Source organism: Bos javanicus, chromosome 1 (assembly GCF_032452875.1).
Source record: "Bos javanicus breed banteng chromosome 1, ARS-OSU_banteng_1.0, whole genome shotgun sequence".
NCBI classification, from domain to species: Eukaryota; Metazoa; Chordata; class Mammalia; order Artiodactyla; family Bovidae; genus Bos; species Bos javanicus.
Genome location: NC_083868.1, coordinates 156218489 through 156230832, shown reverse-complemented (window position 1 = coordinate 156230832; position 12344 = coordinate 156218489). Strand labels below are relative to the sequence as shown.

Genomic DNA, 12344 nt, shown 5'->3' with positions numbered 1-12344 from the left:
GGAGGACAGGTGAATATCAGTCCCCTAAAGATGCTGAAGGTCAGGTTAAAAGGCAGATAGGGCATTGATCTCATAATTATATTTTTAATTCTTTTCTATTTTTATTTGAGAGATGAGGATTCAGGCTCTCCACAAGTTCTGAGGAAAATTGTTAATGAGGCACCTTCTCTAAACACATCAATGAAAGCTGTTACACTTCATCCTTCATATTTGAAAACAACTTAGATGCCTGGGGTTACACTTAAACACCTGAGGCAGCACATACCAGTTTTCTAAGGTTTATACCTTACAGGTCTGTTGACTCCTTGTGAGTGTTTCAGCCTTTTTTCAAAGCATTTGTTCAGACAAATCATGTTTAGAGTTGCAACTTAAGAACCAACTCCATACCAGTTACAGATGGAGAAGCTGGAGCTAGAAAACAAATAGATGGAACACTGCTCAGTAATAAAACGTAACCAACTACTGATAAATGTGTGTATCAACTTTACCAACATGGATGGACCCTCAAGGAAATACGCTAAGTGAAAAACAGTCAATCTCAAAAAATATTTATTGAATTCTAATACTGATACCATGTTCTTGAAATGACAGAATTATAGAAACACGGAGCAGATTAAAGGTTGCTGGGGGTAGGGAGAGAGGTAGCTGTGATGGTAAAAAGATTGTACGAGGGTATTCTTGTGATAAAATGGTTCTGTATCTTGACTGCTTCACTGTGTGGTTGTTCCACAAATCTACACGTGCGATAAAATCGCACAGAACTAAACACTCATATGCAAATAAGTACATGTAACACTGGTGAAATCCGAATAAGGTGAATTGCAGTGATATAATTAATACTCAATTTCTTCATTTGTAGCATGGGGATAAAATTTCTGCCATGCCTACTTCATTGTATGTGAAGAATAAATAAGAGGCACTTGTAACAAGGAAAATTAGGAAGTATTATATAGATATATCAAGGTATCTAATAAGCAGAGGCATTTGGCTATAATCTTTCTGGTCACTTGCAACTGACGTCCAGCACCACAGCTGAACTGCTGGAAGAGTTTCATCCCTATCGTACTAACCATGAGTGGTCTGGTCACCTGTGTCAAACAGCACACACCAGTGACTTTGTTACAGAAACACTGGGAGAACTGTTAAGGGCCTAAACATTCCTTAAGGATTCTAGGTATCTCTTGTTGCCTTCCATTTCAGTGTAGAATTTAAAATTATATACCACCACCATCTTCAACTTGACTTTCAAAGAAAGCTATTGGTTTTCTTGTTATCCCCACCCTACTATTGTAGGTAGGTCTGGTATGACTGTGTCTGCTGTTTGATTAGCCTGCCAGGCTCCTCTGTCTATGGAATTTTCCAGGCAAGAATACTGGAGTGGGATGCCATTTCCTTCTCCAGATAGCATTCCAGCATGGGTAATTTAACCAAATTTGGTTCCACGTACCTAGGAAAGTCCTTGACTTCATGAAACCTTTAAACGAGAGGGCAAGGGACTTCCCTGGTGATCCAGAGGCTAAGACTCTGAGCTCACAACGCAGGGCCCAGCTTCAATCCCAGGTCAGAGATACAGATCCCGTATGCTACAACCAAGACTCCGTGCAGTTAAGTAAATGAATGAATACCGGAGGCTAAGACTCTGAGCTCACAACGCAGGGCCCAGCTTCAATCCCAGGTCAGAGATACAGATCCTGTATGCTACGACCAAGACTCCGTGCAGTCAAGTAAATGAATGAATACCAGAGGCTAAGACTCTGAGCTCACAACGCAGGGGCCCAGCTTCAATCCCAGGTCAGAGATACAGATCCTGTATGCTACGACCAAGACTCCGTGCAGTCAAGTAAATGAATGAATACCAGAGGCTAAGACTCTGAGCTCACAACACAGGGGCCCAGCTTCAATCCCAGGTCAGAGATACAGATCCTGTATGCTACAACCAAGACTCCGTGCAGTTAAGTAAATGAATGAATACCTTTATAAAAAAATCGTTTAAATGATGAGAATGGACTTCTTTGCATTTTGCAGTTTCATTCATTCAACACGCACTTGATATTCTAACTATGTCCAAGGACCTGTGCGTAGGAACAAGAAGTATGCCATCAACAGGACAGGGAAGACTGCAATGGTCCTGTGACTTCCACTCTTGTCGGAGTAGGTGACCTGTGCAGAACAGCACACAAACGTGTATTTTTCATGTGTGTGCTTTCTCATTACAGAGAAATTTTGGACTGGCCAAACAGTTCGTTCAGGTTTATCCACACCAGCTTGCAGAGAAGTCCGAACGAACTTTTTGGCCAACCCAATATTCGGACCCTCTCTTTTTGTAACATTTTCATAAATCGAACAAGTAACATCACACATTTTCTATTCTATGGCATTCTGTTTAAATTTTGACAGCATGTGAGGAAATAAAGCCATTTAAAGATACCAGACTGTCATTTTACAAAGAAAATAAACACAGCCAAACTTTTTTTAAGAACTAACTTTTCATTTTTGAAAGACGCATGCCCCACCCCCACAGAGATAACATTAACAAAGCAAGTGCTGTTACTGACTCCGGTGCTCCGTTCTCTGTGCCTGCTCCTTGTGGGAGGAGCATTATTCCCTCAGTTACGTTTGCCCAAATGACTCAGTTTGCCTTGCCCTCCTCCAGGGGGTCTTCCCAACCCAGGGATTGAACCCAGGTCTCCCACATTGCAGGCAGATTCTTTACCAGCTGAGCCACCAGGGAAGCCCAAGAATACTGGAGTGGGTAGCCTGTCCCTTCTCCAGCAGATCTTCCCGACCCAGGGATAGAACCGGGTCTCCTGCATTACAGGTGGATTCCTTACCAACTGAGTTATGAGGGAAGCCCGTTGAGATGTTAGCAAACATGATAAGAAAAGTCTTTAATAAGTCTATTATTGGGCTGGCTTTATGGTGCCTTTGCCATGGTCACAGAATCCGACTCAGATCAGCATATACAGAGAGACGTATGGAGCAGAAACGCCTCCGGGTCAGCTTCCCGTGAGCCAACCAGACGGGGCAGACCCTGAAGATGCAGAAGCCGGTGAGCCTAGTCAAAGGCCCAGAGCAGCACAGCTGAGCCCAGGCTGGATCGTGGATTAGCTGACCTCCCAACCAGCCCATAACTTGCCAGCTATGTTAACCAACAGACAACTAACAGAGCAGGCAAGTCTGTACTACTGATAAAAAGAACATTGATATGAATTTACTGCCAAAAAATTACTCTGTGTTGTTAATTTCAATAGCTTCATTGTCAATTGCACTTGTTTCTCAAGGCTCCTCTATGCGACAGTTTGGATCAGTACGACTAATAATATGCCAGAAAGCCTGCTCATCAAGAAGTTGTGACTCACAGAGTATTGCATAAGTGTGTCTCACTCCTAGTACTATCGCTGTGATTCTACCCTTCCCCCTATGCTCAGGAGAGCATTCTAACAGCTTTCTGTCTTACTCCCAGTACTATCGCTGTGACTCTACCCTTCCCCCTATGCTCAGGAGAGCATTCTAACAGCTTTCAGTTCAGTTCAGTTCAGTCGCTCAGTCATGTCCAGCTCTTCAACACCATGGACTGCAGCACGCCAGGCCTCCCTGTCCATCACCAACTCCCGGAGTTCACTGAGACTCACATCCATTGAGTCAGTGATGCCATCCAGCCATCTCATCCTCTGTTATCCCCTTCTCTTCCTGCCCCCAATCCCTCCCAGCATCAGGATCTTTTCCAATGAGTCAGCTCTTCACATCAGGTAGCCAAAGTATTAGAGTTTCAACTTCAACATCAGTCCTTCCAATGAATATCCAGGACTGATCTCCTTTAGGATGGACTGGTTGGGTCTCCTTGCAGTCCAAGGGACTCTCAAGAGTCTTCTCCAACACCACAGTTCAAAAGCATCAATTCTTCAGCACTCAGCTTTCTTTATAGTCCAACTCTAACATCCACACGTGACCACTGGAAAAACCATAGCCTTGACTAGACGGACCTTTGTTGACAAAGTAATGTCTTCTGCTTTTTAATATGCTGTCTAGGTTGGTCATAACTTTCCTTCCAAGGAGTAAGCGTCTTTTAACTTCATGGTTGCAATCACCATTTGCAGTGAATTTGGAGCCCAGAAAAATAAAGTCTGACACTGTTTCCAGTGTTTCCCCATCTATTTGCCATTTCCTTCTCCAGGGGATCTTCCTGACCCAGGAGTAGAACCCATGTCTCCTAATTATAGGCAGATTCTTTACTTTCTGAGTCACCAGGGAGGCCCCAGAAAGCTTCCTGACGCTTCTTTATAATCCCACCCTTCCCCACTCCTCCTCCCTTCCCCACGCCTCCTCCCACTCCTACACAGCCACTGACTGGCCAGAGGCAGTTTTAAAATGTTACATGTTCTACAGGCAGCTCTGGATGTGTGCCACCCAAGTGACCAACGCCAGTGGCCACGACCCCTCACATAAAAAGAACCATTGCTGAAGTAATCCACCAAATGCCATTTGGAGAACATGCTACTCGTAACTTTCTTAACTGAGTTTCCCAAAGGACATGTTCTTAAAAAGCACAAAAAAGGTTCGTGTCTCAAAGTGAAGTCAACCCTAACCACTAAGGTCTTAACCCTGATAAACGGCATGCCTTACGATTCAGCTCCAAGTGCTTGTCATCTTATTAAACACAAAATGCTATAGTCAAAACAATATGTATCCATTCCAACTTCACTAATTACCAAGTGTGTCATTTTGACAATTTATTCAGCCTTTATGGGTTTTAATTTCCTATCCACAAAGTAGGAATAAAAACATCTACCTTGCAGAATTGTAGCGATTAAATAAACTAATGTAAATGAAATGTCAAAAACAGCATTGGATACATGGTTACTCAGTTCAGTTCAGTCACTCAGTCGTATCCGACTCTATGACCCCATGGACTGCAGCACACCAGGCCTCCCTGTCCATCACTATGTCCCGGAGTTTGCTCAAACTCACATCCATTGAGTCAGTGATGCCATCCAACCATTTCATCCTCCGTCGTCCCCTTCTCCTACAGCCTTCAATCTTTCCCAGCATCAAACGAGTCAGCTCTTCGCATCCAGTGACCAAAGTATTGGAATTTCAGCTTCAACATCAGTCCTTCCAATGAACACCCAGGACTGACCTTCTTTAAGATGGACTGGTTGGATCTCCTTGCAGTCCAAGGGACTCTCAAGAGTCTTCTCCAACACCACAGTTCAAAAGCATCAGTTCTGTGCTCAGCTTTCTTTATAGTCCAACTCTCACATCCATACATGACCACTGGAAAAACCATAGCCTTGACTAGATGGACCTTTGTTGACAAAGTAATGTCTCTGCTCTTTAATATGCTATCTAGGTTGGTCATCACTTTTCTTCCAAGGAGCAAGCATCTTTTTATTTCATGACCGCAGTCACCATCTGCAGTGATTTTGGAGCCCCCCAAAATAAAGTCTCTCACTTTTCCACTGTTTCTCCATCTATTTGCCATGAAGTGATGGGACCAGATGCCATGATCTTAGTTTTCTGAATGTTGAGTTTTAAGCCAACTTTTTCACTCTCCTCTTTCACTTTCATCAAGAGGCTCTTTAGTTCTTCACTTTTTGCCATAAGGGTGGTGTCATCTGCATTTCTGAGGTTACTGACATTTCTCCAGGCAATCTTGATTCCAGCTTGTGCTTCATTAACTGTCAATTCTCCTCTCCTTTTCTTCTTTCTATGTAATCAGAGTAAAGTTGAAAGAAGAATATGGGTTTTCAATTATGTGATAGTCTGAGGCAAAATCCTGAGGCTCTCTAGGATCCTCTGCCTCCTTTTCTCTAAAAAGGAGACAATAAAAATCTTTAGGAACAATCACAGGGCAAGAGAAACCCAAGTCACTTCCATTCAAGCTATCTGGTATATCAAAATTAAAGAAACAGCTGACAGTGTTATATAAACCCTTTTATTTTTATTTTTTAATTTTATTTATATTAACAATTAAAATTGGGAGATAAATTTTTCCTCAACTTCATCAATCTATCACAGAAGATCATCTCAAAGGTAATTTAAAAGTCCAATGTAAAAACATTTGTACTTGGAGACCTAAGGCAGGGCAAAAAGTGGCTTCAAAGAGTTCTGAAGATTTTGTTATGAGGTGGGCATAACATATGATGACTTGAGGATGCCTTTGAAAGTGAAAATAGGTATCAAAGAATAAAATTATATAATGATTATAGCATCTTTTTTTTTATTGACTCGTTTTACAATATCAGTGAACCTATAGACTTCCATTTTCCCCAAATTATTTTGAAACATAAAATTATTTCTTTGAGATGGCATCTATATATTACCAGAAATAAAATAACCTAAACACAAAGATTTTTCATTATATTTTCACACATTTGTTATATACATAGCCATGACACCACCCTTATGGAAGAAAGTGAAGAGGAACTAAAAAGCCTCTTGATGAAAGTGAAAGAGGAGAGTGAAAAAGTTGGCTTCAAGCTCAACATTCAAAAAACGAAGATCATGGCATCTGGTCCCATCACTTCATGGGAAATAGATGGGGAAACAGTGGAAACAGAGTCAGACTTATTTTTGGGGGCTCCAAAATCACTGCAGATGGTGACTGCAGCCATGAAATTAAAAGACGCTTGCTCCTTGGAAGGAAAGTTATGACCAACCTAGATAGCATATTCAAAAGCAGAGACATTACTTTGCCAACAAAAGTCCATCTAGTCAAGGCTATGGTTTTTCCAGTAGTCATGTATGGATGTGAGAGTTGGACTGTGAAGAAGGCTGAGTGCTGAAGAATTGATGCTTTTGAACTGTGGTGTTGGAGAAGACTCTTGAGAGTCCCTTGGACTGCAAGGAGATCCAACCAGTCCATTCTAGAGGAGATCAGCCCTGGGTGTTCTTTGGAAGGAATGATGCTAAAGCTGAAACTCCAGTACTTTGGCCACCTCATGCAAAGAGTTGACTCATTGGAAAAGACTCTGATGCTGGGAGGGATTGGAGGCAGGAGAAGAAGGGGACAACAGAGGATGAGATGGTTGGATGGCATCACCGACTTGATGGACGTGAATTTGAGTGAACTCTGGGAGTTGGTGATGGACAGGGAGGCCTGGCGTGCTGCGATTCATGGGGTGCAAAGAATCAGATACGACTGAGCGACTGAACTGAACTGAACTGATATTTGTCTTTTACACTAAGTTGCTGGTATTAATCTAAATAATATCTCTCTTGTATCTATATTATTATTTTAATAAATGAATTTCCTGTAATTTTCCTCAGTGGTGCATTTTATGCTTAATAAATTTGAAATTGTAGGCATCTTCAATTAACTCTTTGCTATAGACCATAAAAAGTTTTAACTGAAAAAATGCTCTGTACTTGCTGAACTACCTTAAAGACACATGATAAAGTCTGCTATGCACAGAATATTTTCAATTCTATTTGTCCCCAATATTTTACTGCAATGAGAAAACCTCTACTTTTTATGTTGAGCATCTAAGTATTTCAGTCCAAACCTCTCATTGGTTCTTTCATTACTCAGAGAAATTACCTTCAAAAAAGGTACAATACAAATTTTACAATACAAGAAATTGTCATAAAAAGGATCTCTGTGATTCTTTTTAGTGTTTTGTCAAATATAGGTGCTGCAAAACGACAGAACTTTTCAACTGTGTTCAGTTTCAGTACTGAGCAATGTGCCCAATTAAAGACAGAAGCAAAGTCTTCCAAGCTAAATTATTCCAAATATTCCAAAGGGAAATTCTTAAATCTAGCACATAATTAGAGCTCTTACTGTTTCACTTTCCCCCTTTCTTATCTAGTGATACATTTCACAGTTCTCCTGTCTTTAACCTTGGTTTACAATACTTGCTATCCATTAAAATGAAGTTTTTTAATACTCTGCTGATTAAATTCTTTGACTAAATATTTTCAAGTGATTTCAAACAAAATGAAAAGAAAATACAAAAGGCTCATTCAGAAAAGAATAATAATTGTCAGGCACTTAGGCTGTTTACAAAGCATTCATTCAAAGGCTCAGACAGTTTAAAATTCTGGCTGATGATGGCAATAAAAAGAAAAACCAAGTTCTGCACACCACATGCTTTCCTGTATTTAACAATTATCACATAGTGTGACTGCTATAATAAATTCTTCACATATAAACATATTTGGTAATTATGAGCATTATAGCCTCTATAATGATTGCTAGTGAAAGTGAAGTCGCTCAGTCGTGTCTGGCTCTTTGTGACCCGCGGACTGTAGCCCACCAAGCTCCTCTGTCCATGGGATTCTCCAGGCAAGAATACTGGAGTGGGTTGCCATTTTCTTCTCCATGAATTTCTTTCTCCAATGATTGCTAGAATATACAACTTTTTGGACACAAAAATGTACAACCAAGTTGAAGCACATTTCTTCCTCCTGCATATATTTTTTAATTTGACATGTGTTATCTTCACTATGACACTATACTCCATCAGAATTTACATTTTTCTTGTCAGCACAAAACAAGTAATTTTATTTTTAAGGATTCATTTAACTGAATTTACAGTAACACTTAATATATGATTTATCTTCTATAAGACAAGCTTGGGAAAGCTTTACTTACATCCATGAATTTGATGTAAAAACTCAAGTATTATTAAAATTAACCAATTTTTCATAGAAAACTTTGATGGTATGAACACTAAGTTCTTCTACTATTGAATCAATACATTAACCCACTGTTGCTTCATTTTTTTCTGTATACCAGGAAACTCAAATTTAAAACTGAATAAAGTTTTCAACAATAAAACAGAGCTACTGACACATGCAAAAAAATTAACTGCAAAAGCATTATGGTAAGTGAAAGAGGCCAGAAGCACCCTGCCCACACCAAAATGCTACACGCTATATGGTTTCACAGTAGCCATGTATCCTAGAAAAGGTAAAACTATAAGAAGGGGAAAAAATAAATTAGTTGTCCCTAGAGACTGGAGGTGGGAGGAGGGTAATACCTTTGGTGGGAAGGGGAAGACACCGTTGCCTATCTTGAATGTGGTGGTAGTTTTATGACTACAGGTTTTCTGTAAACTTCATTGAATTATACTTACAAGGGATGATTTCATGGCATGTAATTTTTTAAAATTAATATATTTATTTTAATTGGAGGCTAACTACTTCACAATATCGTGGTGGTTCTTGCCAAACATCGGCATGCATCAGCCACGGGTGGACATGTGTTCCCCATGCTGGAGCCCCTCCCACCCCCCCTTCCCATCCCTCGGTCACCAGTGTACCAGCCCTGAGCACCCTGTCTCATGCATCGAACCTGGACCTGTGATCCACTTCACATACAATAATATACACATTTCAAAGCTACCCTCTTAAATCATCCCACCTTCACCTTCTCCCGCAGAGTCCAAAAGATTGTTATTTACATCAGTGTCTCTTTTGCTGTCTCGCATATAGGGTCATCGTCACCATCTTTCTAAATTCCATATATATGGCATGTGAATTATACCATTATAAACTTCACCAAAAAAAAAAAAAAAGAATGAGTGAATGAAATTCATTTAGAAGATCAATTCTTTGATCTAAATGGAAAATCATGCCCCAGTAGAGAAGAGCAAACTTATTGGGTCTGTTCCTTTACCTCTGGGCTTCCCTGGTGGCTCAGAGGTTAAAGCGTCTGCCTATTCCGGAATGTGGGAGGCCCGGGTTTGATCCCTGGGTGGGGAAGATCCCCTAGAGAAGGAAATGGCAACCCACTCCAGTACTCTTGCCTGGAGAATCCCATGGAGGGAAGAGCCTGGTAGGCTATAGTCCATGGGGTCGCAAAGAGTCGGACACGACTGAGCGACTGTTTCCTTTCCTTTCCTTTCCCTCTAATCTGTGCTGTGTGGCCCCAGCTTAGTCAAGCTGACTCCGGACGTTTGTAAAAGAACATTGCCTAGAGCCGGAAATACACAGAACACCTATTGTTGAGGCTCTGAAGTTTAAAGGTATAACACTTTCCCATTCACATAGAGATTAACAAATTGTAGACCTGAAAAGAACAATTGTCTTGGAGTTTTTTAGGAACACTGTACCAGACTTATAAGGACAGCTGCAAGAACAAAGGACTTTTGCACCAAGAAGTTTGCAACAGCCTCCTACCCTTTAAGGCTAAATGAAGCCTGAATGATTCTAACTCAGGTAAGAGGCTCTTTGGGACACTGGTCCACCATCTTCTTCGTCTGCTGGCTTTTCAAATACAATCAATACTCCTTGCCGCAACAACTCGTCTCTTGACTTACTGACCTGTTGTGCAGCAAGCAGTATGAATCTGAACTAGGTAACAATGGTGCACAGCAATTATGACCAAGCTACTTTCTGGGATGAATTGTCACTTGCAGGCACAATTTCCTGACATCAGATACTAATTTAAAAAATGAAAACATGCTGATGCTTATTCAGCAGATTTGTGGCTTTTGATGTTAAGGGGTCAGTAACACTGCCCCAGTATGGGTGCCCACGATAGATACAAATGTCACACGCTCATGCACGCTTAGCCCATGTCTCCTACAGAGCACACTAGCTTGTGGGCCTGTAGAGTCACGCATGTTGCAAGACACGGTGTTACGGGGGGTGTTGTGCAACATGCGTGCTGTTCTAGGAAAGGACATGCATACATATCTTTCACCTGGAAAATGCCAGGATACAAGATATGTGTTGTTGCTGGGCATCTTTCAGATTTAAGGACCCATTAAAGTAAGGACTGCATTCAGTACACAGACATCTGAGACACCACTAGAAAACTGCCATGAGCCGAAGCTGCAGAACTAACTGGAGACCTACCAGCCCATCCTGACTTGTTTTAATGTAACAGTGACTGATAATATATTAAATTAAGAACAATCTGGTACCAATATTAAACCCAATGAGACCACATTAAAACTGGCAAAAATATGGATGTGTGGATCCCCCCACCAAAAAGCCAATAACATACACATACAAAAAATGAATATCACACACACACACACTCTGAAATTCTAAATAAAACACTAACAAGTAAAATTCTAAGTGAAGTGCTAAATAAAATATTAACAAGTAAAAACCAGCAAGACATTCAAGAAATTTTTATTGAAAGATAGTTGAAATTGTAAAATCTGTCAAAAGAATCTATTAACTGATTCAACAAGAACCACAGAATTACTTGAAAGGTTATGAAAAGAATTGATTAAACTGCTTGATAAAATAAGAACACGTAACAAAATCTCTTAATAATAAAATATTTCTCAAACTAAAAACCAGAAAAATTCTTATTAGAAAAACACTAAAATAATTCCCATTGAAGTCAAAAACAAGAAAGATGTTCTTTATCATCACCATTTTTTTAGTATTTATAATACTAGCCAAAACAACTAGACAACAGAAAAATTAAAGGGACAAAAGTAACAGCTGTGAAAATTGAAAATAAAGCAAACTTTTTATTATTTGACAGCAATATTATTTCTTATCTAAAAACCTAAAAAATCCAAGTGCAAAATTATTACAAAGAATAATAGAAACTCAGCAAGCTGACTGGTTAGAAAAATAAAAAATGTAAGAATCAATAGACTTCAAATAAATAAACATGACTGCATTAGAATCACTAACCAGTGGAAGGAAAGAATCGATTTTTATCTAGCAGTTACAAAGATAAAATTACTAGGCATCAAATAAACCAGAAATACGCAAGACCTTTATTGAGAATCCCCCCAAAAAGATGTGAAAGATAAAAATATACAGCAAATTTTTGGATATGAATTTTCAACATTATAAAAATGTTATTTTCCTACAGGAGATTGCATTAAAAATACCATGAGGGGTTTTTCCCACTAGATAATCTGATTCTTAAGTTCCTGTGGACTTCCAAATAAGTACGATTAGCCAAGTAAAATTCTGGAGGGGAAACAGAATAGAATGAGACTTTTAACACACATAAAACTTCTATAATTAAAACTGAAACTACACATTAAGAAGAAGATAAATGAATGTAATAAGTCAAAAATAGAATTACACAGACAAATGTAGAATATGATAATCTAGACATTTAAAATCAGCATGGAAGAGAATTATGGAAGAATATTGTTAGAAAAATGGATACAGATCTAGAAAGGAAGAATCTGATCCCTACATTGTACTCAATAGATCAAATTATACAATGTATTGAGTAGAAAAAATGAATATACAAAATGAAACTACGGTAGAACACACAGAACACATATATATAGGATATATCTTTTTAATAATTTCAGAATAGAAAACATCTCTTTAAGTATGGCACAGAACACAGAAATCATAAAAGGAAAATTGATTAATTTATTTACATAAAAATGCTAAAATCCACCAAA

General features: G+C 39.4%; 1 protein-coding gene across 1 annotated transcript in view; it reads right to left on the bottom strand.

Annotated features, from left to right (window-relative positions):
* The window catches only part of KCNH8 (potassium voltage-gated channel subfamily H member 8), a 492242-nt gene that overhangs the window by 467969 nt on the left and 11929 nt on the right, over positions 1-12344 (bottom strand). The gene's annotated exons all lie outside the window — the stretch shown is intronic.